Below are 24,847 nucleotides of genomic sequence, written 5' to 3'. Positions count from 1 at the left end.
AGTGTGAAGAGCAAAGCTGCCAGTTGTGTTCCTCTGACAACAGCCCTAACCAGTGACCTGTCTGTGGGTTGCTGGCTAAGACACTAGGTCTGACAAATCTAGATGATCCATTGGGCCCAGACTTGTGGCAGGGTGAGGGCCTGGGCATAAGCAGGAGCATTTATGGAGCTATAGTTACCCTGACTAGGGCTCATGGGGACAGGGGGAGCAGGGATGGGAGGGAGAGAGAGTAAAGAATGAGGGACAAGGTGGCAAGCCAGATGGCATTTCTATTCCCACAGGGATGATTCCCCAGTAATTCCCCTACCATATATGATTGGGTTTGGGAGACGAGTCCTATTTGGCAGTAACTACCTGATGCTCCCCCTCTTTGAAAGAGGGAGGATCAGTCTCAGCAGCTGAGCTTTCAGCCTCAGAATCTTTATCTGTCTTCCAGGACTTTGGCTCTCTGCAACAGCTGTATGGCCAGTTGAAAATTCATGATGGAGCCATTTAAACATGAGATTGGCTTAAAAATCATATGATTTTTTTTTTAGGAAAGATTAAATCATACTTTTTGATTTTGTCTTCTGATTTTTAAACTCCCCCTGCTCACACCCTGTGAGAACAAATTTATGAGTAAGGCAATTTTGGCCCCAGCTGAAGGGACTCTGTCTAGAAAACCCAACCAAGATCAGGGCCCCATTATACTAGAGATGTTAAAAACATAGTAAGAAAAGTCCTTGCACCAAAGAGTGCGCAGTTTAGAGCAAAGCATGGTGGTTGTGCGAGCTGGAACTAGGACCCATCAAACTCTCATATTAGGACCACCAAGCATCCATTAGGTGGGAACAGCTTTTAATCTCTATTGGGCTGTACTCAATTGACTTACACCAAATTGGTGATCTACTGGTGTAAGTCATAGCAATGTCCTGAAGCAGCCAGTCTTAAAAAATCAGTAATGTTACAGCTTCAGGAATTAGGCCTGCTTTCTGGAAAGAAGTTTATTAAATGAAATTCTGACCTTTTTTGGAGCTTACACAGGCAGGGTCTTCTGGTCTCTGGACGCAGAGTTAAAATCTCTCTCACACTACTCTGTTTTCCCCAAACACACTTTACAATTACATGTTCCTTCAATCATGTGTCTTAAAGGAGCTGCTCCCATTAATCAAAATGCAAACAGTAAAAATACAACAATAAAACAAATCTTAATGCAATATCAAGAATAACTTTTAATTTACAATATAAAATAACTTCAACAATGATTCCAGGGTCCTCAACCTACCTTTAATGACAGGTTTCACAGTAGCAGCCGTCAGCAGAATAGTCTGTATTCGCAAAAAGAAAAGGAGTACTTGTGGCACCTTAGAGACTAACCAATTTATTTGAGCATAACCTACCTTTATGAGCCTTATGTCCATCCTGTGCACTGAATGAGGCAGGGATCAGATGGAAAAAATAGCATGTGATCATGTAATTAAAGACTGTATCATAATGCATATGTATAAAGGGACCCACACAACCTTTATTCTGGCATTTCCTAACTGAGAATGCTTGACTTTGCAATTTCTATGTTCTTTTAACATAGTTTTTTGTGTGTAATTTCCTAGATATCTTTTTAAGCAAACTGAAAAATGGAATTTCTGTCACGTGGCATCATATTGACACCCACATGATTCACTGGCAAGGTCAGAACCTTTAGATCCACCACACAAACCTCTGCCACATGAGTTAATGGAGCAACTGATAGTGGTAGGTTGTCGTCCTCTATATGGACCACACTAGAGAGGGATCAGACACACACTTTACTGGTGGGTTTCACAGATATTTGCTGACAGCAGAGGAATGGTGAGACTCAGGAATTTTCCAGGCTTAGGAGTGGAATGTGTGCTTGTGATCACAGACACTTCTGCCTGTCCTACCAAATCTTGAACCTTTCTGCCTTGTCCCCTTCAACCTGTCCCCGTCTCTTCCTTATCCCAGTCCCAGTTCCTTGCCTACCCAGTCCCAGTCTCCAGGCTTCTCCTTGAATCCCAGTTTCCCCCCTTGCAGCTCCTAGTGGATGCCACTACTCTCTCCCTTCTCTGTTGCCCCAGTAGTCTCCTCTCATGCCCCCACTTCCCCATTCCGCAGCATCTTCTACCAGTCTCCTTCCTGCCCCACTCCTTGTCACAGTCTTTGTCCAGCTCATCCCAGTTCTCCACTGAACCCTAGCTCCTCACTAAATCTGTCTGCCCTCTACATCCTGTTACCCCTCTTGCTGGTTTCTAGTCCCAGTCTCTCAGGGAGGTGGAGTACCCACGCCCATGGGAGAGGCTCTCCCGTCAGTGTAGATAGCATCGTTACTAAGCGCTAAAGTGGGTGCCACTACAGTGCTGTAAGTGTAGACATGCCCTTAGACTCACAGACTTTAAGGCCATGTCTACACTACAAAATTAAGTTGACCTAACTTACTTTGACATACAGCCACCGTAGTAATTATATTGCTTGTGCGTGTCCACACTATGCTCCTTGTGTCTGTGATGCATGTCCTCACTAAGAGCGCTTGTGTCAATGTAAAGTGCAGTGCACCATGGATAGCTATCCCACTGTGCAACTCGTCCCCATCCAGTGCAGTATGGGTTCAACTTCCCATAATGCAGTTTTCTGCACCCCATAATTGCATCTGCACCCCACAATATTTCACACCTCTTTTCAAAATCCTTCTCACTGTCCGCCATCTCTAACAGAAGCATGGAGTCCACAGAGTTCTGCACCTTTGTGATGAGCATTACAAGCATGGGCAGCCTGATCCTGCAGTATTTGTAGAGCTGCAAGAAGAGCCGTGGGGACATGATGATTCCTTGGAGTCTTAGATTGCTGTGGCGCATAGAAAGAAACAATTCAAGGTTGTTGGCAGCATTCATGGAGCAGCAACAGATGGTGAAGCACCAGTTCGAGGCACAAGAAGCAAGCACTGACTGGGGAGACCATATTGTCATGCAGGTTTGGGATGATGAGCAGTTGCTGCAGAACTCTTGGATGCTCAAGGCCACATTCTTGGTTCTGTGTGCAGAGCTCACCCCAGTCCTCCAGCACAGACACACCAAAATGCAATCCACATGGACAATGGAGAAGCAAGTGGCAATCACTCTGTGGAAACTTGCAATGACCGATTGCTACCGATCAGTCAGGAATCAATTTGGAGTTGGGAAATCCACTGCAGGGACTGTTGTAATTCCTGTGTACAGGGCCATTAATCACCTCCTGCTGTGCAGTACTGTGACTCTGGGAAATGTGCAGGACATAGCAGATGGTTTTGCAGCAATGGGGTTCCCAAACTGGAGTGGGGCAAAAAACGGGACGCATATCCCCATTTTGGCACCAGACCACCTTGCCAGAGACAGGGCAAGTGCTGGTGGACCACCAAGGGCAGGGCCGGCTCCAGGCACCAGCGAAGGAAGCAGGTGCCTGGGGTGGCCAAGAGAAAGGGGCGGCACTCCGTCTGTGATTGGGGCAGCACGTCCGAGTCTTCGGCAGCAATTCGGCAGTGAGCCCTACATTCCCTCCCTTCCTCTTTGGCGACACTTTAGCGGCAGCTCAATCGGGTGTTTCTTTTTTTTTTTTCTTTTCTTTTTTTCTTCGCCGCTTGGGGCAGCAAAAAAGCTGGAGCCAGCCCTGACCAAGGGACACTTTACTGACATCGGTGTGGGCTGGTCAGGGAAGGTGAATGAGGAGCGCATCTTTAAGAACACAGGACTGTACAGAAAGCTGCAACCAGTGATTTTCTTTCCCAACCAGCGGAGTATTTGGCTCAGGGAGGCTGTGAAAGATCATTTTTATAGTGAGTCAGAGTAGTGTATGTTGCTGTAGTGTGCTCTATCTGGCCTCGCTCTTTTGCTGCCCTGCATGAACCCTTTGGTGAGTGCTCTGTGTGTGTGCAGTAATATAACATTGCCAATGCACATACTAATACTGTTTGTGAACAATGTCATCACCACCCAGCATATGTTGTGATCTAATAAAGATGAATTATGTTTCCAAAACCAGACCTTTATTCCATAACAATGCAAACGATTAAAAACTTAATACAACTTAATAAATTAAGGGAAAAGAACTTACAAAGGGGAAAGAACAGTCATTTCCATTTCAGATACACATATACCTTTCAGGTCTTTCAGGTCAGTGTATGTGTGTCTGTGAATGTTTTTAATGTCCCTAGTGGTAGGGGTAGTGCAGTGGCCTCTGATGCCACATGAAATGTTGATGGCAGGAGGTAAGGAGATCCTGATACACAGTTCTCAATGGGCTTCAGAGGGAGGTGAGCATGGGATTGTTGAACCTGCAGGTCTACCAGAATCTGCAGCATGTCTGTCTGTTTCCTTGTCCTGCGCCTTTCTCCTCTCCGCTCTATCTCCGTCCATGTTGTCTGCCAGAGTGATCCTCCAGGGCCTGTGCCCATTATTTGAAGCACTGAAGCCTTGCAGGATCTCTAGGAACATGTCATCCTCAGTCCTCTTCCTTCTTCTCCTTATCTGGCTCAGCTGTTCCAATGGTATGGATGAAGAGACCCTCAAGGCCACATTTGCAGCTGCTGAAGATACAATACACAGAGGTGCCATTGTCAGTGTATTATTGAGATAAATTGAAACGTAAGGATACTGAACTAACGCCCCTTGATCCACGCAAGTTGTAAGCATGACATTCTCACTTCTCCTTGGGATCTACACAGAATGGCAGCAGTCATAGCACTAGCCATGGTGTGTATGGCCCTAGCTTGGGGGAAAATTGGGTAAAATGAGGGGTGATAGTTTATGGGCATGAGTATATGTGCCTAGGGCAACTGAACTGAACACTGGCACCATTTTCTAGAGGCCGTGGTGATTTTAGCCGATATCTCACTTCTGAGGTTAACAGCAACTGAAAGGGAACAGCTCCTGCAGGCGTCTGGCTGATGCCCGGAATCATATGTTGCTAGGCTGTGTGCTGCAATGGTTCCTGCTGAAGTAATCGCTGAGTGGCGTGGGAAACTGTCCTACACCATAGGCACTGACTCCGTGGGTGCTCCAGGGCTGGAAAAAACATAGTGGTTGCTTAGCACCCATCGGCAGCCCCCCTGACCCCCAGTCAGTGCCTCCTTCTCCCCCACAGCGCCTCCCGCCTGCTGACAGCCCTGCCAATCAGCTCCTCCCCCTTCCTCTCAGCACTTCCCACCTGCCGCAATCAGCTGTTCTGCAGCGTGCGGGAGGAGTGAGGGCAGGGTGCACTCAGGTGAGGGGGCGGGAAGAGGCAGGGCAGGGGTGGAGCAGGGATGGGAAGAGGTAGGGCAGTGGTGGGGACTTGGGGGAAGGGGCGGAGTGGGAGCAGGGCCTGGGGCTGAGCAGGGATCGATCACCCCCTAGCAACTAAGAAAGACGGCACCTATGCCTAGCACAGCCGAAGACATAAGGAACCCTCCCCAGACACCTTCGGCAGAGGGCTGCAGACTACCTGCAGGAAAGTTTCATCGATATTTCTACAAAGGATTCATGGGACATCCTGGTGCATGTAAACAGAGTATTCTGCGGGGACCTGAGTTGCGAACCGTGTGAGCTGCAAACAGAGGAGAAGCAAAAAGAGGGAGTTTGAGGAGCTACCGTGAATGCTGCATTAGCAGGGCTGTGCTGTGAGCTGGTGGGGTGAATATCTGAGTGTCTGTCTGCTGCGACCATTTGTTTTACTGGTGCTAGTTGCAGGGACTGTTTGTTTGTTTGTTTGTTTGTTTGTTTGTTTGTTTGTTTGTTTGTTTGTTTGAAAAGTGTGAATTGGGAGTGCTTTGTTCCAGGTGGGTCTTGAGTGGTTGATTGGATGGAAAGCATTGAGAAGGGGCAACTGCTTCGAACCAGCAGCCTTATAAAAAACCAGCCAGTTGGGAACTGCGTGATCTGCGAACAGAGGAGAAGCAAACAGAGGGCATTTGCCTGAGGGGAGTTCCCACAGAGTTTTTGCCTTTCAGGCTTCTGTGAGCAGTAAATACAACATCTGAAGAGGCTCTTAGAAGGAAGACAATATAGTGAGCGACCAGCTGTTGTGACTTGCACAGGATGTGCCGTGTTTGTCTTTCTCCCAGAGGATAAAAGCGACTTTGTCTGTACAAAGTGCAAGCTGGTCTCCATATTGGAAGAGAAGGTTATAGGACTAGAGACCCAAGTATCAAACCTGCATTGCATTAGAGAAAATGAAGACTTTCTGGATAGAAGTCAGCATTTGGTACTGAAGGCACAGCATGCTGAAGAACCAGAGAGGACAGTGCAGAATGGGGAAGAAAATTGGCAGCATATGACCTCCAGAAGAAGAAACAGGAGAACCTATGTACCCCCAGTGCAGATAGAGGTAAGAAACAGTTTTCAGGCTCTCTGCACATGTACTATGACAGAGAATGGTTTGGAAAAGTCACCTGAGGGAAGGGATCAGAAGGAGACCTCATCAACCGGAAGGCATGGGATGCATTGTCCTGCGTGGGGAGGTCTATGACCACCACTCCCAAGAGGAGGAGATGGGAGGTGGTGGTTGGGGATTCCCTCCTAAGGGGGACAGAGTGATCCATCTGCCATTCAGACCAGGAAACTCGAGGAGTGTGCTGCTTGCCTGGAGCTAGAATTCAGGATGTGATGGAGTGTCTGCCGAGACTGATCAAGCCCTCGGACCACCCCCTTCCTACTTCTCCATGTGGGCAGCAATGAATTGGCAAGAATGACCTTGAGCAGGTCACTGCAGACTATGTGGCTTTGGGAAGAAGGATAAAGGAGTCTGAGACACAAATCGTGTTCTCATCCATCCTTTCTGTTGAAGGAAAAGGCCCAGGTAGGCACAGGCGCCCACTCCATGGTGCTCCCGGGCTGGAGCACCCACGGGGAAAACTTAGCAGGTGCGCCGCACACACTGGCAGCCAAGCTCCCCCTCCTTGCCTCCTTCTCCCCCAACAAGCGTGCCACGTCCCCACTCCTCCCCCTCCCTCTCAGTGCTTCCCGCCCCTCCTCCTACCACCTAACAGTTGTTTGGCGGGGCTTGAGGACTTTCTGAGGGGGACGGGGGAGGAGCAGGGACATGGCATGCTCAGGGGAGGAGGCGGAGAAGAGGCAGGGCAGGGCCTGGGACTTGGGGGAAAGGGGTGAAATGGGGGTGGGGTGAGGGTGGTGCGGGAGTGGGGGGGTCGAGCATCCACCGGGCAGAGGGGAAGTTGGCGCCTGTGCAGGTAGAGACCATCAAATGGTGGAATTAAAGGCATGGTTAGCAGGTGATGTCGGAGAGAGGGCTTTGGATTCTTCAACCATGGGATGTTGTTCCAGGAAGAAGGATTGCTAGGAAGAGATGGGATCCATCTAATGAAGAGAGGGAAGATCATCTTTGCAGGCATGCTTGCTAATCGAGTGAGGAGGGCTTTAAACTAGGTTTGCTGGGGGATGGAGACCTAAGCCCCAGCCAGCAACAGCAGGGACAGGGGAGCTGCTTGCGGGGAGGCTCACCTTGGGTGAGCAAGCAGCTCCACCTCCCTGCTGTCACTGGCAGAGGGGCAGTCAGGCAATTCTGCAGGCACGCTGCCTCCATCTGCAGGTGCTGTCCCCCGCAGCTCCCATTTGCCACAGTTCCCGGCCAATGGACTGGGAGCCATGAGTCAGCGCTCAGGGAGGGAGAGGGGGTGGAGGCAGCGTGCAGAGCTGCCTGGCTGCGCCTCCACCAGCAACAGCAGGGACAGGGAGCAGCTTGCAGGGAGCCACCATGGACCTCAAAACTTTTACTGTAGACACTTGTGTCTGTGTATGGACATGTTGCCGACCCCTGGGGAGGGGTATAAAGATATTGCTCGGGCAGGCAGGAGTGAAATCAGGAAGGCCAAAGCACAATTGGAGTTGCAGCTAGCAAGGGATGGGAAGGGTAACAAGAAGGGTTTCTACAGATATGTTAGCAACAAGAAGGAGGTCAGGGAAAGCGGGACCCTTACTGAATGGGAGAGGCAGCCTAGTGACAGATGATGTGGAAAAAGCTGAAGTACTCCATGCTTTTTTTGCCTCAGTCTTCACAGGCAAGGTCAGTTCCCAGACTGCTGAACTGGGCAGCACGGTATGGGGAGGAGGTGAGCAGCCCTCAAAGAACAGGTTAAGACTATTTAGAAAAGTTGGACATGCACAAGTCCATGGGACCGGATGCAATGCATCCGAGGGTGCTGAGGGAGTTGGCTGATGTGATTGCAGAGCCACTGGCCATTATCTTTGAAAACTCGTGGCGATCAGGGAGGTCCCAGATGATTGGGAAAAGGCAAATATAGTGCCCATCTTTAAAAAAGGGAAGAAGGAGAATCTGGGGAACTACAGACTGGTCAGCCTTACCTCTGTCCCCAGAAAAATCATGGAGCAGGTCCTCAAGGAAACCATTTTGAAGCACTTGGAGGAGATGAAGGTGATCAAGAACAGTCAACATGGATTCACCAAGGGCAAGTCATGCCTGACCAACCTGATTGCCTTCTATGGTGAGATAACTGGCTCTGTGGATATGGGGAAAGCGGTGGACATGATATACCTTGACTTTAGCAAAGTTTTTGATGCGGTCTTCCACAGTATTCTTGCCAGCAAATTAAAGAAGTATGGATTGAATGAATGGACTATAAGGTGGACAGAAAGTTGTCTAGATCTTTGGGCTCAATGGATAGTAATCAACGGCTCCATGTCTAGTTGGCAGCAGGTATCAAGTGGAGTGCCCCAGGGGTCGGTCCTGGGGCCTGTTTTGTTCAACATCTTCATTAATGATCTGGATGATGGGATGGATTGCACCTTCAGCAAGTTCGCGGATGACACTAAGCTGGGGGGAGAGGTAGATATGCTGAAGGGTAGGGACAGGGTCCAGAGTGACCTAGACAAATTGGAGGATTGGGCCAAAAGAAATCTGATGAGGTTCAACAAGGACAAGTGCAGAGTCCTGCACTTAAGACGGAAGAATCTCATGCACTGCTACAGGCTGGGGGCTAAGTGGCAGTTCTGCAGAAAAGGACCTGGGATTACAGTGGATGAGAAGCTGGATATGAGACAACAGTGTGTCCTTGTTGCTAAGAAGGCTAACAGCATAGTGGGCTGCATTAGCAGGAGCATTGCCAGCAGATCGAGGGAAGTGATTATTCCCCTCTATTTGGCACTGGTGAGGCCACATCTGGAGTATTGCGTCCAGTTTTGCCCTCCCCTTCCCCCCTCCCCCCAAAAGGATGTGGACAAATGGGAGAGAGTCCAGGGGAGGGTAACGAACATGATTAGGGGGCTGGGGCACATGACTTGTGAGGAGACGCTGAGGAAACTGGGCTTATTTAGTCTTCAGAAGAGAAGAGTGAGAGGGGATTTGATAGCAGCCTTCAACTATCTGAAGGGGGTTCCAAAGAGGATGGAGCTTGGCTGTTCTCAGTAGTGGCAGATGACAGAACAAGGAGCAATGGTCTCAAGTTGCAGTGGGGGAGGTCTAGGTTGGATATTAGGAAACACTATTTCACTAGGAGGGTGGTGAAGCACTGGAATGGGTTACTTAGGGAGATGGTGGAATCGCCATCCTTAGAGGTGTTTAAGGCTCAGCTTGACAAAGCCCTGGCTGGGATGATTTAGTTGGTGTTGGTCCTGCTTTGAGCAGGGGTTGGACTAGATGACCTCCTGAGGTCTCTTCCAACCCTAATCTTTTACAATTCTATGACCTCTGCCTAACTCTAGTGGGCGATGAGAAACAGATAGCAACCTCTGTTGGTTGTTTCACTACCTCTTCTAGCATAAGTAAAAAAGAGTAAATCAATAGATATGTCCTGCTACTTTGGTGGTTCCATCCCTGTAATTTCAAAGCAAACAGCGTACTTACCGGACGTTCCTTCCCCAGCATCAGGCTCGCCCATGCTGGACTGTAGGGATTGGTTGCACTGCTCTGGAGTCAAAAACATGTCCTGGCTTGCTGCACAGCTGGATCCCATGGTCACCAGTCCTCAATACTCCTCCTTCTCCTCTTCCTCGGCCTACACCTTCTCTTGGCTTTTCACAGCAGAGGCCTCCAACTCGGGATCCTCCAAAGTATCCATGGGGCTCTTGAGAGTGGATCTCGGCCGAGGATGGCATGCAGCCCTTTGTAAATGCAGCATGTCTGGGGATCCACACCAGATTGTTAGCGTTCCTTACCTTCTGATACGTCTACTGCAGCTCCTTGGCTTTCACGCGGCGCTGCTGCTGGTTTCTCTTGTAGTCCTTCTCCTCCATGTCGTGAGCAATCTGCTCGTAGATAACAAAGGGTATGTCTACACTACAAAATTAGGTTGATATTATAGAAATCGATTTTTAGAAATCGATTTTATACAGTCGATTGCGTATGTCCACACTAAGCGTATTACGTCGGCGGAGTGCGTCCTCACTACCATCAACTTACGGAGTGGTGCACTGTGAGTAGCTATCCCGCAGTCTCTGCCGCCCATTGGAATTCTGGGTTAAGCTCCCAATGCCTGATGGGGCAAAAACATTGTCGCGGGTGGTTTTGGGTACATGTCGTCAGTTGCCCCTCCCTCTGTGAAAGCAATGGCAGACAATTGTTTCACACCTTTTTTCCGTGCGGTTGCCGTACTGCTTTCAGCAGACGGTGCAATAGGACTGCTAACCGTCGTCATCCACTGCTTCTGCTGCAACGTTGCTCTGCTGCTATTGTCTCAATAGGGAATTTCTCCATGTTGTCTGCCATGGGCTCCTGGGTACGTGTGTTCTTCCTTGGGAAATGTGCGCGGTGCTAACTATCGTCCTCCACCACTTCCGCTGCAACTCTGCTCTCCTGCTCTCATGAATCCACCTCACAGGTCCTCTCGTCGTTCTCTATAAATATTTATTCTTGTGGCATCCGTCGTCAGCCACCGCTTCCGCTGCAACTCTGCTCTCCTGCAGACGCCATACCACGGCAAGCATGGAGCCTGCTCAGATCAGCACAGCAGTTATGAACATTGTAAACACCTCGCGCATTATCCTGCAGTATGTGCAGAACCAGAACCTGCAAAAGCAGGCGAGGAGGTGACAGCAGCGTGGTGACAAGAGTGATGAGGACATGGACACAGACTTCTCTCAAAGTACGGGTCCCAGCAATTTGGACATCCTGGTGGCAATGGGGCAGGCTCATGCCGTGGAACGCCGATTCTGGGCTCAGGAAAAAAGCACTGGTGGGACCACATAGTGTTGCAGGTCTGGGATGATTCCCAGTGGCTGCAAAACTTTCGCATGCGTAAGGGCACTTTCATGGAACTTTGTGACTTGCTTTCCCATGCCCTGAAGTGCAAGAATACCAAGATGAGAGCAGCCCTCACAGTTCACAAGAGAGTGGCGATAGCCCTCTGGAAGCTTGCAACTCCAGACAGCTACCGGTCAGTCGGGAATCAATTTGGAGTGGGCTAATCTACTGTGAGGGCTGCTGTGATCCAAGTAGCCAATGCAATCACTATCAAGGGTAGTGACTCTGATTTGTGCAGGTCATAGTGGATGGCGTTGCTGCAATGGGATTCCTTAACTGTGGTGGGGCAATAGACGGAACACATATCCCTATCTTGGGACCGGACCACCTTGGCAGCCAGTACATAAACCGTAAGGGGTACTTTTCAATGATGCTGCAAGATGTGGTGGATCACAAGAGATGTTTCACCGACATCAACGTGGGATGGCCAGGAAAGGTACATGACGCTCGCATCTTCAGGAACTCTGGTCTGTTTGAACACCTACAGGAAGGGACTTACTTCCCAGACCAGAAAATAGCTGTTGGGGATGTTGAAATGCCTATAGTTATCCTTGGGGACCCAGCCTACACCTTAATGCCATGGCTCATGAAGCCATACACAGGCACCCTGGACAGTAGTAAGGAGCTGTTCATTTTTACGCTGAGCAAATGCAGAATGGTGGTAGAATGTGCCTTTGGACATTTAAAAGTGCGCTGGCGCAGTTTACTGACTTGGTTAGACCTCAGCGAAACCAATATTCCCATTGTTATTACTGCTTGCTTTGTGCTCTACAAGAGTAAGGGGGAGACATTTGCAGCAGGGTGGGAGGTTGAGGCAAATCGCCTGGCCACTGATTATGTGCAGCCAGACACCAGGGCAATTAGAAGAGTACAGCAGGGCACGCTGTGCATCAGAGAAGCTTTGAAAACAAGTTTCATGACTGGCTAGGCTACAGTGTGACAGTTCTGTTTGTTTCTCCTTGATGAAAACCCACCCCCTTAGTTCACTCTACTTCCCTGTAAGACAACCGCCCTCCCCCCTTTGATCACCGCTTGCAGAGGCAATAAAGTTATTGTTGTTTCAAAATCATGCATTCTTTATTAATTCATCACACAAGGAGGGGGATAACTGCCAAGTAGCCCGTGGGGGTGGGGGAGGAGGGAAGCATCGGGTGCAGTGGTGGATGAGGGAGGAGGGAAGGACAAGGCCACACTGCACTTCAGAATGTATTGAATGCCAGCCTTCTGTTGCTTGGGCAGTCCTCTGGGGTAGAATGGTTGGGTGCCCAGAGCACTCCCTCCCCCCCCCCAACGTTCTTGGGTGTCTGGGTGAGGAGGCTATGGAACTTGGGGAGGAGGGTGGGCAGTTATGCAGGGGCTGCAGCGACGGTCTGTGCTTCTGCTGCCTTTCTTGCAGCTCCACCGGACGCCGGAACTTATCAGTTTGATCCCCCAGTAGCCTCAGCATTGCCTCCTGCCTCCTCTCATCATGCTGTCACCACCTCTCCTCTTGCTCCCGCAACCTCTCATTTTGCTCATCCCTCCTGTCCTCGCGTTCATTTTCTGCTTTCCTGGACTCTGCCATTGTTTGCCTCCACGCATTCTGCTGAGCGCTTTCAGTGAGGGAGGACTGCATGAGCTCAGAGAACATTTCATCGCGAGTGCATTTTTTTCACCTTCTTATCTGCGCTAGCCTCTGGGACAGAGATGATAGGGGGAGCGTTAGTAGCTGCTGGAGGAAAAAAAGGGAGAGTAGTATTTAAAAAGACACATTTTAGAGAACAATGGGTAGACTCCGTCACGGTGAACCAAGCTGTTAACATTACAGAGCACATGTGCTTTTGGTACAAGGTTGCATTTTGCCTCTTATATTGAGAGCCTGCCGGTTTGGTGTGAGAGATCACACACACAGGGCCGGGCAACCAAATTCGGCTTGCAGGCAGCCATGGTAAGCGACAGTCTTTCGGCTTCTTCAACCTTCATAACATGTGGGAATGTTTTCAAACAGCAGCACTCTCCTTTCCCATACCAAGCACCCACTGGGCTGGCCATTTAAAAGGAGGGACTGCAGTTTTCGGGTTAACGTGCAGCACAAACCCAACTAACCCCCCCCTCCCCCCCCCCACACACACATTCCCAATTCTCTGGGATGACCGCTTCACCCCTCCTCCCTCCGTGTGACTAGTATCAGGGAAGATCCCTGCCAGCCAAATGCGAACAGCTCAGTGTGAACGCCCTCCCCCCCTCCCCCCAACCACGTGGCTAAAAGCGGGGTTGATTTCTTTTCAGCCACAGGGAAACAGCCCAGCAGGAACGGCCACCTCTGACTGTCCCCTTAATAATGTCCATGGAGGATTTCCACTCCATCCCCAGACATGTTAACAGACTTTTCTAGTAGCTGTACTGGCCGTGAATGCATCCCAAGTCTTCAGGGAAAATTAATCATTAAACACGCTTATTTTAAACCATGTATTATATTTACAAAGGTACACTCACCAGAGGTGCCTTCTCCAGTTTCATGGTCTGGGAGCCCGCCTTGGAAGGGTATTGGCTCCAAGGTGATAAACAATTCCTGGCTGTCGGGGAGAACAGTTTCTCCACTTGCCTCTTGTGCGCTATCCTCCTCCTCCTCCTCCCCCAAATCCTCATTCCTGTTGCGTGAGACTCCCCCCTTGCATGTGTCCATGGACAGGGGTGGGGTAGTGGTAGGGGCACCCCCAAGAATTGCATGCAGCTCATCATAGAAGCAGCACGTCTGGGGCTCTGACCTGGAGCGGCCGTTTGCCTCTGTGGTTTTTTCGTAGGCTTGCCTGAGCTATTTAATTTTCATGTGGCACTGCTGCAGTCCCTGTTATAGCCTCTGTCCATCATGCCCTTGGAGATTTTTTCAAATATTTTGGCATTTTGTCTTTTGGAATGGAGTTCTGATAGCACAGATTTGTCTCCCCAAACAGCGATAAGATCCAGTACCTCGGTCCATGCTGGAGCTCTTTTACGATTCTGGGACTGCATGGTCACCTCTGCTGATGAGCTTGCCACAATGGACAAACAGGAAATGAAATTCAAAAGTTCCCGGTGCTTTTCCTGTGTCCCTGGCTAGTGCATCTGAGTTAAAAGTGCTGTCCAGAGCGGTCACAATGGAGCACTGTGGGATAGTTCCTGGAGGCCAATACTGTAGAATTGCATCCACACTACCCCAAATTCGACCCGGCGATGTCGATTTCAGCGCTAATCCCCTCATCGGGGAGGAGTACAGAAATTTATTTTAAGAGCCCTTTAATTAGACAAAAATGGCTTCGTTGTGTGGACGGGTGCAGGGTTAAATCAATCGAACACTGCTAAATTCGACCTAAACTCGTAGTGTAGACCAGGGCAAAGTTTCTACAGCTGGATTGGAACTGAGCCTGCACAGCCTTTTCTCCCTACAGGCCCAAGCGATCCATCACCTCCTGTGTATTTCAGGCAGGAGCACATCTGCAGTGTGTAGCTGTTGTGGTCAGCTGGACAGCTGAGTGTGCTCTCGAGTTGCTAGGTGTGCTCTCCAAGCCAAGCAACCAAGAAATGGAATTTCAAAAATTGGTAGGGCTTTAAAGGGGAGGGACGGTTCCCTGCCCAGATGGCTGCTGTGCAGCAGAGTTCACGATGGTGACCAGAACGGTCAGGGTGGGGCATTGTGAGACATCTCCTAGAGGCCAATAACAGTTGATGTAAGAAACACAATGTCTACACTGACACTGCGCTGACCTTCTCTCTACACTGCTCATGGAGGTGGAGTTATTAAGTCATCATAGCAGGGCAGTTATGTCAAGGGGAATGCAATTTTGGGTTATGTCTACACTACGAAATTAGGTCGAATTTATAGAAGTAGTTTTTTTAGTAATCGGTTTTATAGATTCGAGTGTGTGTGTCCCCACAGAAAATGCTCTAAGTGCATTAAGTGCATTAACTCGGCGGAGTGCTTCCACAGTACCGAGGCAAGCGTCGACTTCCGGAGTGTTGCACTGTGGGTAGCTATCCCACAGTTCCTGCAGTCTCCGGAAATGAGATTCAAAAGTTCGCGGTTCTTTTCCTGTCTACCGGGCCAGTGCATCTGAGTTGAGAGTGCTATCCAGAGCGGTCACAATAGAGCACTCTGGGATAGCTCCCGGAGACCAATACCATCGAATTGTGTTCACAGTACCCCAAATTCGACCCGGCAAGGCCGATTTAAGCGCTAATCCACTTGTCAGGGGTGGAGTAAGGAAATCGATTTTAAGAGCCCTTTAAGTCGAAAAAAAGGGCTTCCTTGTGTGGACGGGTGCAGGTTTACATCGATTTAATGCTGCTAAATTTGACCTAAAGTCCTAGTGTAGACCAGGGCTAATTGTGTCCACACTGCCATAGTTAGGTTGACATAAGCTGCCTTGCATCAACCTAACTCTGTAGTGTAGACCAGGTATAAGGCCAAAGGGCACCATTAAGATCATCGAGTCTGACCTGCACATCCAAGCCACCGAACCTAAGGAAAGAAGGAAACAAAATGTTTAGAAGCAGAGACATACTGACATGAACGGATAGTAAAGCTATATAGAAGCCAAGAAAGCAGATAGCAAGCATCTGAAAGGACTACAGTAACCCTGTAAAGAAGCACAAAAGCAATGACATGAGCAGAGACTAAATCTAAAGCAAAATTCCTATACAGAAATACAAGAATACTTATGTGAGCAGATAGTAAGACTGGAGTAATCTTTTCTAGCAGAAGCACAATAATAAAGATGTGAGCAGATAGTAAACTTCTAGTAAAGCTATAGTGACCCAGCAGACAGTACTTTCAACTATGCTGATGTGAGAAGACAAAATACTACAAGTAATAGCTAAATATAAGGGTTGCAGACCTTTTGTAAGAAGGCAGGGGTGCTGAGCAAGTTATCGATGTATTGCAGTCAGAACAAAGTGCACCCATTTATCAGTGGTAAGAAATGGGGTCTGTGTCACACCTATGCAGGAGGAGTGTATGGAATTTATAGAAGATAAGCATATGATAAAGTGCTAGTAAGTCTAAACTATAACTTAGAGCTATCTAGAGCTTTTTTTGTGAAGAACTTCACAATAAATTGAAATAAATTAATTAATCTATCCCAAAATCTAAGTGCCTTATAGAACGGATAAGGTTGAAATGTTATGGAGAAGGTGTGTATCAAATAAGCCATATCCCATCACTAAAAGGACAGAACCAAAAGGAAAGTCAGAGAGAAAGAAAAGGAGACAGAGAGCACAGAAAAAGAGAGACAAAGAGTGTGAAAGGGAGAGAGAGAGAGGACAGGCAGAAAGAGAAGATATGAAGACAGAGGGAAAAGGGGATATAAACAGATGGATGATGAACAGTGATGTAGCCTGGCCAGTATCGGAGGGTTTAGTGCTTGGAGTCAGACTCAGCCACTTAGGAAATATCTGAGCTAAGCTGACAAGGGTTCGGCCCACGGGGTCAGGCCTCTGCTGCTGTTATTATGGGATAGCAAGACCTTCTGGGGGGAGGGGAAGGAGAGAAGTATTATGGGATGGTGAGGCCTTCTGTGATGGGGGGAGGGACAGCAATAACTATTATGGGATAGCAAGGCCTTATGTGACCAGACGGGGGCAGGTGGGTGGCAGGGAGTATTATGGGATGGCAAGTCCTTCTGCAGCGGGGAGAGTATTATGGGATAATGATGCCCCGTAAGAAGGGGAAGTATTATGGGATGGCAAGGCCTTCTGCAGCTAGTGAGGTATATGTGTGCGAGAGGGAGTAATATTATGGGATGGCACAATTCTCAATGCATATGACACATGGGAGATTATTATGGGATGTCTCTCTGTACCTACTGCGGGTTGCCTCCCTTTGAAATATTATGGGATGTTGTGGACCGGAGGAGGGAAAGAATTATTATGGGATGTCAATGCAGATGGGCAGGCTATAGCCAGAGCCATGCTCCCTGGCTGTGCGTGTTGGGACCCTCTCTGAGCTGCTGCTGCCTGTCTCTCTCTTCCTGGTTTCATCCTTTCCCTGCCTCACCACTGTCCCTTTATTACAGCTGCCTGCTCCCATCCACCACAGGGCCCCTCTCCCCTGCTCTCCCTCCCGTTTCTCAACAGTCATAACCAATACAGCAGGCATGATATTACGGGATGGCTGCTCCACAGTGTGGGGGTGGGGGTGGTTGCTAAGGAACGTTTCCTGTGGGTGGCTATTATGGGATGGACTTGCCTTTGTGGACTATTATGGGATGTGCCTGGCTCTGCAGGGTGGAACTGCCCAGGAGAGTTGTTCAGGGACCTTAACAGTGCTTCTGGTAAGGGGGAGGGGAGAGAAATGGGAAAGAGAGGGAGACGTACATGCAAACACACTGACATATATTTGAGACACACACAGACAAGCAGATAGGCATAGAGAAAGAGACAGACAGTGTTGCCAGCTCAACTGTTCAAAAATCATGGGTCAGGCCCCCAAAAGTCAGGAAACTAAAAAAAAAAGATAATTTTTGAGAGGGGAGAGGGGTATTTGTCTTTTGTTTTTGAGGCTTTAGGATGAACTGGGGTTGTGTTTTCAAGCTTTTCTCCACAACCATGAAGGCTAGAAACTTACCTAACCAAAAAAAACCCAAACAAACAAAAAACTGAGATTCTCACAATTTGTACCTATTTAGATTATTCCAGAAGCTGAGGCCTTAAGAAAAATGTCAAATATCACAAGACTTGCAATAAAATTGAGAGATCTGGAAACACCTAAAGGCAGAACTCTGTGTGTGTGTGTGTATGTGTATATATATATATATACAAAGAGAGAGAGAGAAATATACACCCAAGGAGACACACAGGCAGGCTGTCTTTCCCCAAGTCTTATTTAGCAGCAGGACATGTTCAGTTGCTTCAGTTTATGCCATGGAGCATGAGAGCTTTTTGATAGTAGCCAGTTCCTTATGTTTCAGTGAAGGGTGTTACCCCACCATGCACCTGGTTTGTTATCACCAAAGGTGGGGCATGAGAAAAAACCCTCCAGACACCACTGTCTGTTGGAATCACTTACAAAACTCTGGCAGTTAGTGCCCTGACCTGTGAGCTGGGGCTGGCTCATCAGGAACAGCAGAAATCACTCAGAGTGGGAATGTGTAACCAGCATCCTGGGATTAACCAAAATGACAGGGGACCTTTAGTGCCCATGAGAGGTTAGAACTTCAGATTTACATCTCATCTAACAGACAGCACAGAGAAGTACTGGGGTCTGCAGCTCTGACTCCAATGGGAGCACATCCCCTACTGAGTCATCCATACCACTCCCTGCAACAAACTGTCCCTATAGTTCAAGCTGGATGTAGATTTCTTCATTTCTTGTCTTAATTTGTTGTGTATTGTTATCGATTATTTGTATTATTGTAGCACCTAGTAGATCCAGTAATGAACCGGGATCCTATTGTGCTAGGCACTGTACAATCACAAACTAAAAGACAGTGTCACTGTTAATCAGCTGTAAGAGGGGCTGCATTTCAATGTATGTCCTCAGTTTAGTATAGGACACAGAGGCAGGTAACACAGAGGCACCATCCTAGTGGTTCAGACAAACAGCCAGGCTCTCTGACTCTGAGGTCACACTGCCTATACCACAACCAGATCCAACTGGTTCACGTCCTGGTGTGCATAACTGCTAGGTCTGCTAATGACATATTTCAGTATTTGAAAATAGGACCTTATAATGAAAAGTGTTAAACAACCTTCACTATTGGTCTTGCTGGCAGCTTTGCTGATGATTACATACAATAAATTATGATAAAAGACTGTTAAGGTTGCAAAGTCGAGCATTTGAAAGTTAGGAAAACACAGAATTAAGCTTGCCTGTACAACTTTAATTCAGCCCCCTTGTGTATATACATTATGATGTAGTCTTAATTACATGATCAGGTACTATTTTTTCCACAGGACCCCCAGCCTCATTCAATGCAGAATGGATAATGCTCACTGAACGGGTAGCTATGTGACATATCCATATCATTCAATGTATGGCCTCTGCGTTATTTATTGCCTACCATCCAAAACCTGCACTGAATACAGAATTAATTTCCTCAGTGGCTTTTTTATGGTGCTTATCACCGTAGTTTGAGAGTTCTTTACAAAATTAATGAATTTCTCTTCATAGCACCTATGTGAGGTAAAGTAGTAGTATAATTTCCATTTTACAGCTGAGGGAACAGGTACAGAGAGATTAAGGCCAAAATGATCAAAAGTTTCTGTCAATGTTGGGTGTGGGAAATAAGATATAGGGCTACATATTTGTTTGGATTTTCACAAGGATGGCAAAAGATACCTCTGTGACCCCAAGGCAAGTCCCTTGCCAAATTTCAAATCTCTGGTTGCTAAAGCTTCTCAATGAAATTGTTGTAAGAATTTTTTAACATTGGCAAAAAAAACATACTTTTCCTTAATCACATTTTCTGAAATGGCTGAATGGTGTTTGCTGAACTTTTCATATATACAAAAAGCTTAGCCTGAGGTAGACACCAGGCATACAAAATTTCAGCCCACGTGGTCAAAGTTTGGCAGTTATAAGCAAATGAAAAGAGTCTTATAAAGGAAAGTGTCTACCAATCTTAACTACAGGAGTTGCTGCCAGCCATGCCTGTAATAAATATTTTATAATGATCAGTTAAACATATAACTCAACAAATAATGCATATGGAGTCAGAGGTTACCACTTCATTACCTGCCAATGGGGTACAGTCTTTACCACTGTCCTTTTACTGCATATTAGACCCATAGTCGTGCTGGCAAATAGTTTCACAGGGGATATTGTTTGAGTCACAGGATTCTCTGCCTCAGCTAGCACATTCTTCCCAGCAATCTCTCCCTCCAAGGCACTCTCTGGTCCACAAGGTGGTTCTTGATTGCACCCTTCTATATTATAAAAAGAAAAGGAGTACTAGTGGCACCTTAGAGACTAACCAATTTATTTGGTTAGTCTCTAAGGTGCCACTAGTACTCCTTTTCTTTTTGCGAATACAGACTAACACGGCTGCTACTCTGAAACCTTCTATATTATGTACATGCCTCACTAGAGGTCTTCAAGTATCTCTTGTTCTAGTGGCATCAGTTTCCTGCAGGAATAACCACTTGATATGACCTGAGGTGTTCACATCTTTTCTCCACAAGAGTAGGCAACTGTATTAGTTGCCTCCATGCCCAATGCGAAACAAGGACATTACAAAATGTCAGAAATGCCTCCCTGAGAAAAGAAAGGGGGAGGGAGGAGAAGGGACAGGAAGACAGCAACAGAGAAACAAAGAAAATGGGTAATTTCAAATCCCTAGAACCCCTAGCCTAAGGTGGAAACATTGCAGAAAAACAGAAGTGGTGGTAGTAACACTTCAAACTCTACTTGGCAGCAACTGGAGCAGAGGCAAAGCCCCAGAAAAAGCAAGTAGCAATCCTTTTGCATAGTATTAGAGAAGGTGCCTTTGAGATATTTGGTATTTTTGTTTTCACTAGTGGTGAGGCCCTAGAGAGCATAACAAAGTTTATAGAATACTGTAAAAATGTAGCAATGTTGTGTTCAAGACACCTAAATTCTGGGATTATAAACAAACAAAGGGAAAATTATAGAACATTTTCTTATTGGTTTTAAAGTAAAAGCAAGTATCTGTGAGTTTGGCCCATAATGAGTTAAATGATCTAGGACAAAATTATCTTCTGTGTTACAAATGAAAGATGAAAAAAGACTCTGACCTCACATTTCAAAAAGAGGTGCTGCACAGTAGAAGCAACAAGCGTTTAACTCTAGGTCATGACAAGAGCCAGTACAATAGAGAAGGAATTGCATGGTTACTGAGAAAATGCTCTGCAAAGGATCAGCCCAAGAAAGTTAGAAATCAAAACAGGCTTAGAGAGATTAAATGGGCTTGTGCAAATTTGTTCTATGGTGTGTCTGTGTGGACATCCCAGGAAGCTGCCCGGCATATTAAAAGGTTTTTCACAAGCATGGTGGTAAAAACCACTATGCCAGATTAAGTGTAGGTTGAACCCAGGTGCTAACAAAGGGGACAGAAAATTCCTAGCATGTGAACTGGGTATGAGCAGTTTATTCACAGGGATGGAGACCTGTTCCAACTCCAAGCAGGCCTGAACCTACCATGATGGATGATTTGTTAACTAATAATAAAGGATCTTCCTCTCAAGTCAAAATGGACACAGGAGCACAGGCCAATTAGTCCATTTACGGAAATACCAGGGAACAAACAATTTGCTAAACCAAAGTATGGGTTTTGCATGGTGTCACTACAGGCCAGAGTTAAGGTTTCTGCTGAATGAGAAACTTTGATTTATGAAGAATAATGAGGGGAGAGAGAGAGGATTACCATTAATCATGAAAAATATATTCAAACAATGTCTGTGACAGAGCCTCCCTATCTGTTGCATAACTGTTTGGCCTGTGTTATACCATGGCGGTATATAGCCCTCCCGAGATCATAATCCTAAATGGGAAAGTAGAATATGGTACACAGAGACAGAACTTTGGTAATTGGCCTTCTAGAGATTCTGCCTGTGTTACCTTTAATCACTTGACCACATCTGTAAAGATAAGATTTTTATGGGATATATCTAGAATTTATACAGTAATAACAAACTGTATGTACGGTTTCAGAGTAGCAGCTGTGTTAGTCTGTATCCACAAAAAGAACAGGAGTACTTGTGGCACCTTAGAGACTAACTATATGTAGACAGTTGACCTGTCTGTTTACCATAGAGCTTCACAGTTCTCCCCAACCAACCACAACCCTAACAGCATTATGGGATGTCAGTGTGTAAAGAGGGAATGGAAAACTTTCTGGGATGTTTACATGTATAGTGTGTGGGAGAGGGAGATTGGATGTACATGTCTAGAATGGGTGATAGAGAGTATTACAATATATTCATGGATAGAATGGGGGCTGGATAGTATTAGTAGTAATACTAAACATCACTTACTTCTTATGCAGCATTTTTAATCTATAAATCTCAGCTAAAGGAAAGACATAAGCCCCACTTTACAGAGGGGAAACTGAAGCAATGAGGTGAAGAGATATATTGTGAGTGTGTGTACAGGTGGGTGGAAAGTGATGGTGAGTAGTAAAATAGTATTTTAGGGTGGACAGTTTGGTTTGTATAGTAATGTAAATATGTGCATTGAATGTGGAGTATGGATAGAGTGTGTTGTGTAGATGGATAGTATTTCGGAATGCTGATGTGTACAGTGAGAGAGTGAGTAGTATTATCGGATGTCCTCTCATATAGTGGAGAGAAATGGATAGCATTATGGGATGACTGTATTTAACAGGAGGAGGGGGAGTAGTCAGTATTATAGGATGACTGTATAAAAAGACAAGATCATATTATGGGGTGGCTGTGTGTAATAAAGAGGCCTCAGTAGTATCATGAGATATCTGTTTGTAACAAGGGATGGATACTGTTGTGGGACGTTTGTGTATGTAACGAGAGGGGATGGATAACATTATAGGATGTCTATATATAATGGAAAATTGGTAGTATTATGTGATGTCCATGTGTCTAATGGGAGGGATGGACAGTATAGGATGTCTGTCTTTATAACAGTGTGTTATAAAGTGATAGCGTTATGGAATGTCATGGTAAATTGGGATAGATGATATTATGAGCTGTCAATTAGTATGAGGATTGGAATATGTTATGGGATGTCACTATGTATAACGTGAGACTAAGTATTATTGGATGTGCGTATTATAATTGTGAATATGTATAATTGGGGTGTTTGTATTTTTATGAAATGCCCATGGTCAGTATAAAATGATGATGAGTATCACGAGATGCGTGTGGTCATAATGAGGGATGTATAGTGCTATAAGATGACGATGTCTATAATGAAAAGAATGGATAGTAAGATGGGTAGTCTCTGTATAATTGGGGTATGGATAGTTTTATGGGTGCCTGTAATGGAAGGGTGGATTCTGTTATGGTCTGTGTTTGCATATATGGGATAGATACTATTTTGGGATTTACATGTTTATAGTAAGGGATTATTAGTTATTGTATTATGGGATGTCTGTATGTACAACAAAGGGGAAGGACAATAATATGGGATGTCCATGTGTATAAAGGGAGGGTTAGATACTATACTAATATGTGTAATGGGATAGTACTGATATTATTATGGCATGCCCCTGTGCATAATAGAGGAGGAAGGATTGTAATATGGGATGTCTGTATATATAATGGTGTGAATAGTATTATGGGATGTCCACATATACATACACACACAATGAGAAGGACATAATTATAGAATATCTGTGTGTATAAGGAAGGATAAATACTATTGAGGGAAGTCCATGCATATAATGGAGGGGAAATAGATACTATTAAATTTATATCATGAAGATGTATAGCATTAAGGGATGGTCATGTCTATGATCTGGGTGAGGGGGTGGATAATATGTTTGACCTTGATAGGGATGTTTGAGTATCAGAGTTGTTCACATTGATTGCTCTTCTGTATTGTAGGATGCCATTCCTTAATGGGGTGTATCTGTATTATTGGATGCTTGATTCTCTTTTAAAAGCGGGGTGAGCATGGTTATTTATGGGATGTCTGTCTAGAGGTAGATTCTAGTGAATATTATGGGCTAACTGCCCGAGTGTGTGTTTGGGGGTGTGTTGATTTTTATGGGATACGTTGAATCTGTATCATCTGGAGGAACAAAGAATCCTGGCAGTCTGTGCCAGAGTATTATGGGATGTGTCGCTGGCCCTGTGCCCCCAGTGATTATTATGGTCTGTGTAGATGGGATGTGGGGGTGGGGTGAATGGTGAGTGTGGCTCATGAGTATTATTATGAGATTTTCTTAGGAGTGATTGGTAGGTAGTACTACAGGATGCTTGTCTCCATGCTTCAGTATTGTGGGCTATTCAGATGGCACCCTGTTCCTTCTGGTCTGTCTGGGTGGAGGGGGGGAAATCCATGAATGTGATTATTATGGGCTGCCTGGCTGGAGTGGGGGAGCAGGCAGTCAGTGCAAGTATTGTGGGTTGTGGCTAAGAATTGCTGAGAGTATTATGGGATGCCTGACTGGACAGTGGCTCCTGGCAACTATTATGGGATGCCTGGCTGAGAGGGGAGGATGAGAAGGGTGACTATTATTATGGGATATATGTCTGGGGTATGACTATTATGGGATATTATGGGGGCTGTTATGGAATGTCTCAGTGGGGGAGTTGAAGAGGGAGTAGTGCTTATTATGGGATACCATATTGGGCAGTGAGTGTGTGGTATTATGGGATATTTTAACAAGGAAGGGGGATTATTGTAGGATGTCTGGGTGAGGGAGGGGGAATGGGGTGGGGAGGAGGAAGTATTATGGGATGCTTGGGGCTGAGAGTGGATGTCAGTGTGTGTGGGAGAATGCAATTATGGGATGTCTCAGTGAGGGAGGGTGATGGTGAGGGACTATTATGGCATGTTTTAGCAAAGGATTAGTATTATGGGATGTTTGAGTGAGGGGTGAGTGTGTGGGGAATATTATGGGATGTTTCTCAGAGGGAAGATTGTATTATGGGATGTTCCTGATGGGAGGGGTGATTATTATGGGATGCTGGGCCGGCCAGTGAGTAGGGAGTTCTGAAGGGAGGGCAAGTATTATGG

Source organism: Caretta caretta, chromosome 1, assembly GCF_965140235.1.
Source record: "Caretta caretta isolate rCarCar2 chromosome 1, rCarCar1.hap1, whole genome shotgun sequence".
NCBI classification, from domain to species: Eukaryota; Metazoa; Chordata; order Testudines; family Cheloniidae; genus Caretta; species Caretta caretta.
Note: the sequence above shows the minus strand (reverse complement) of the source record.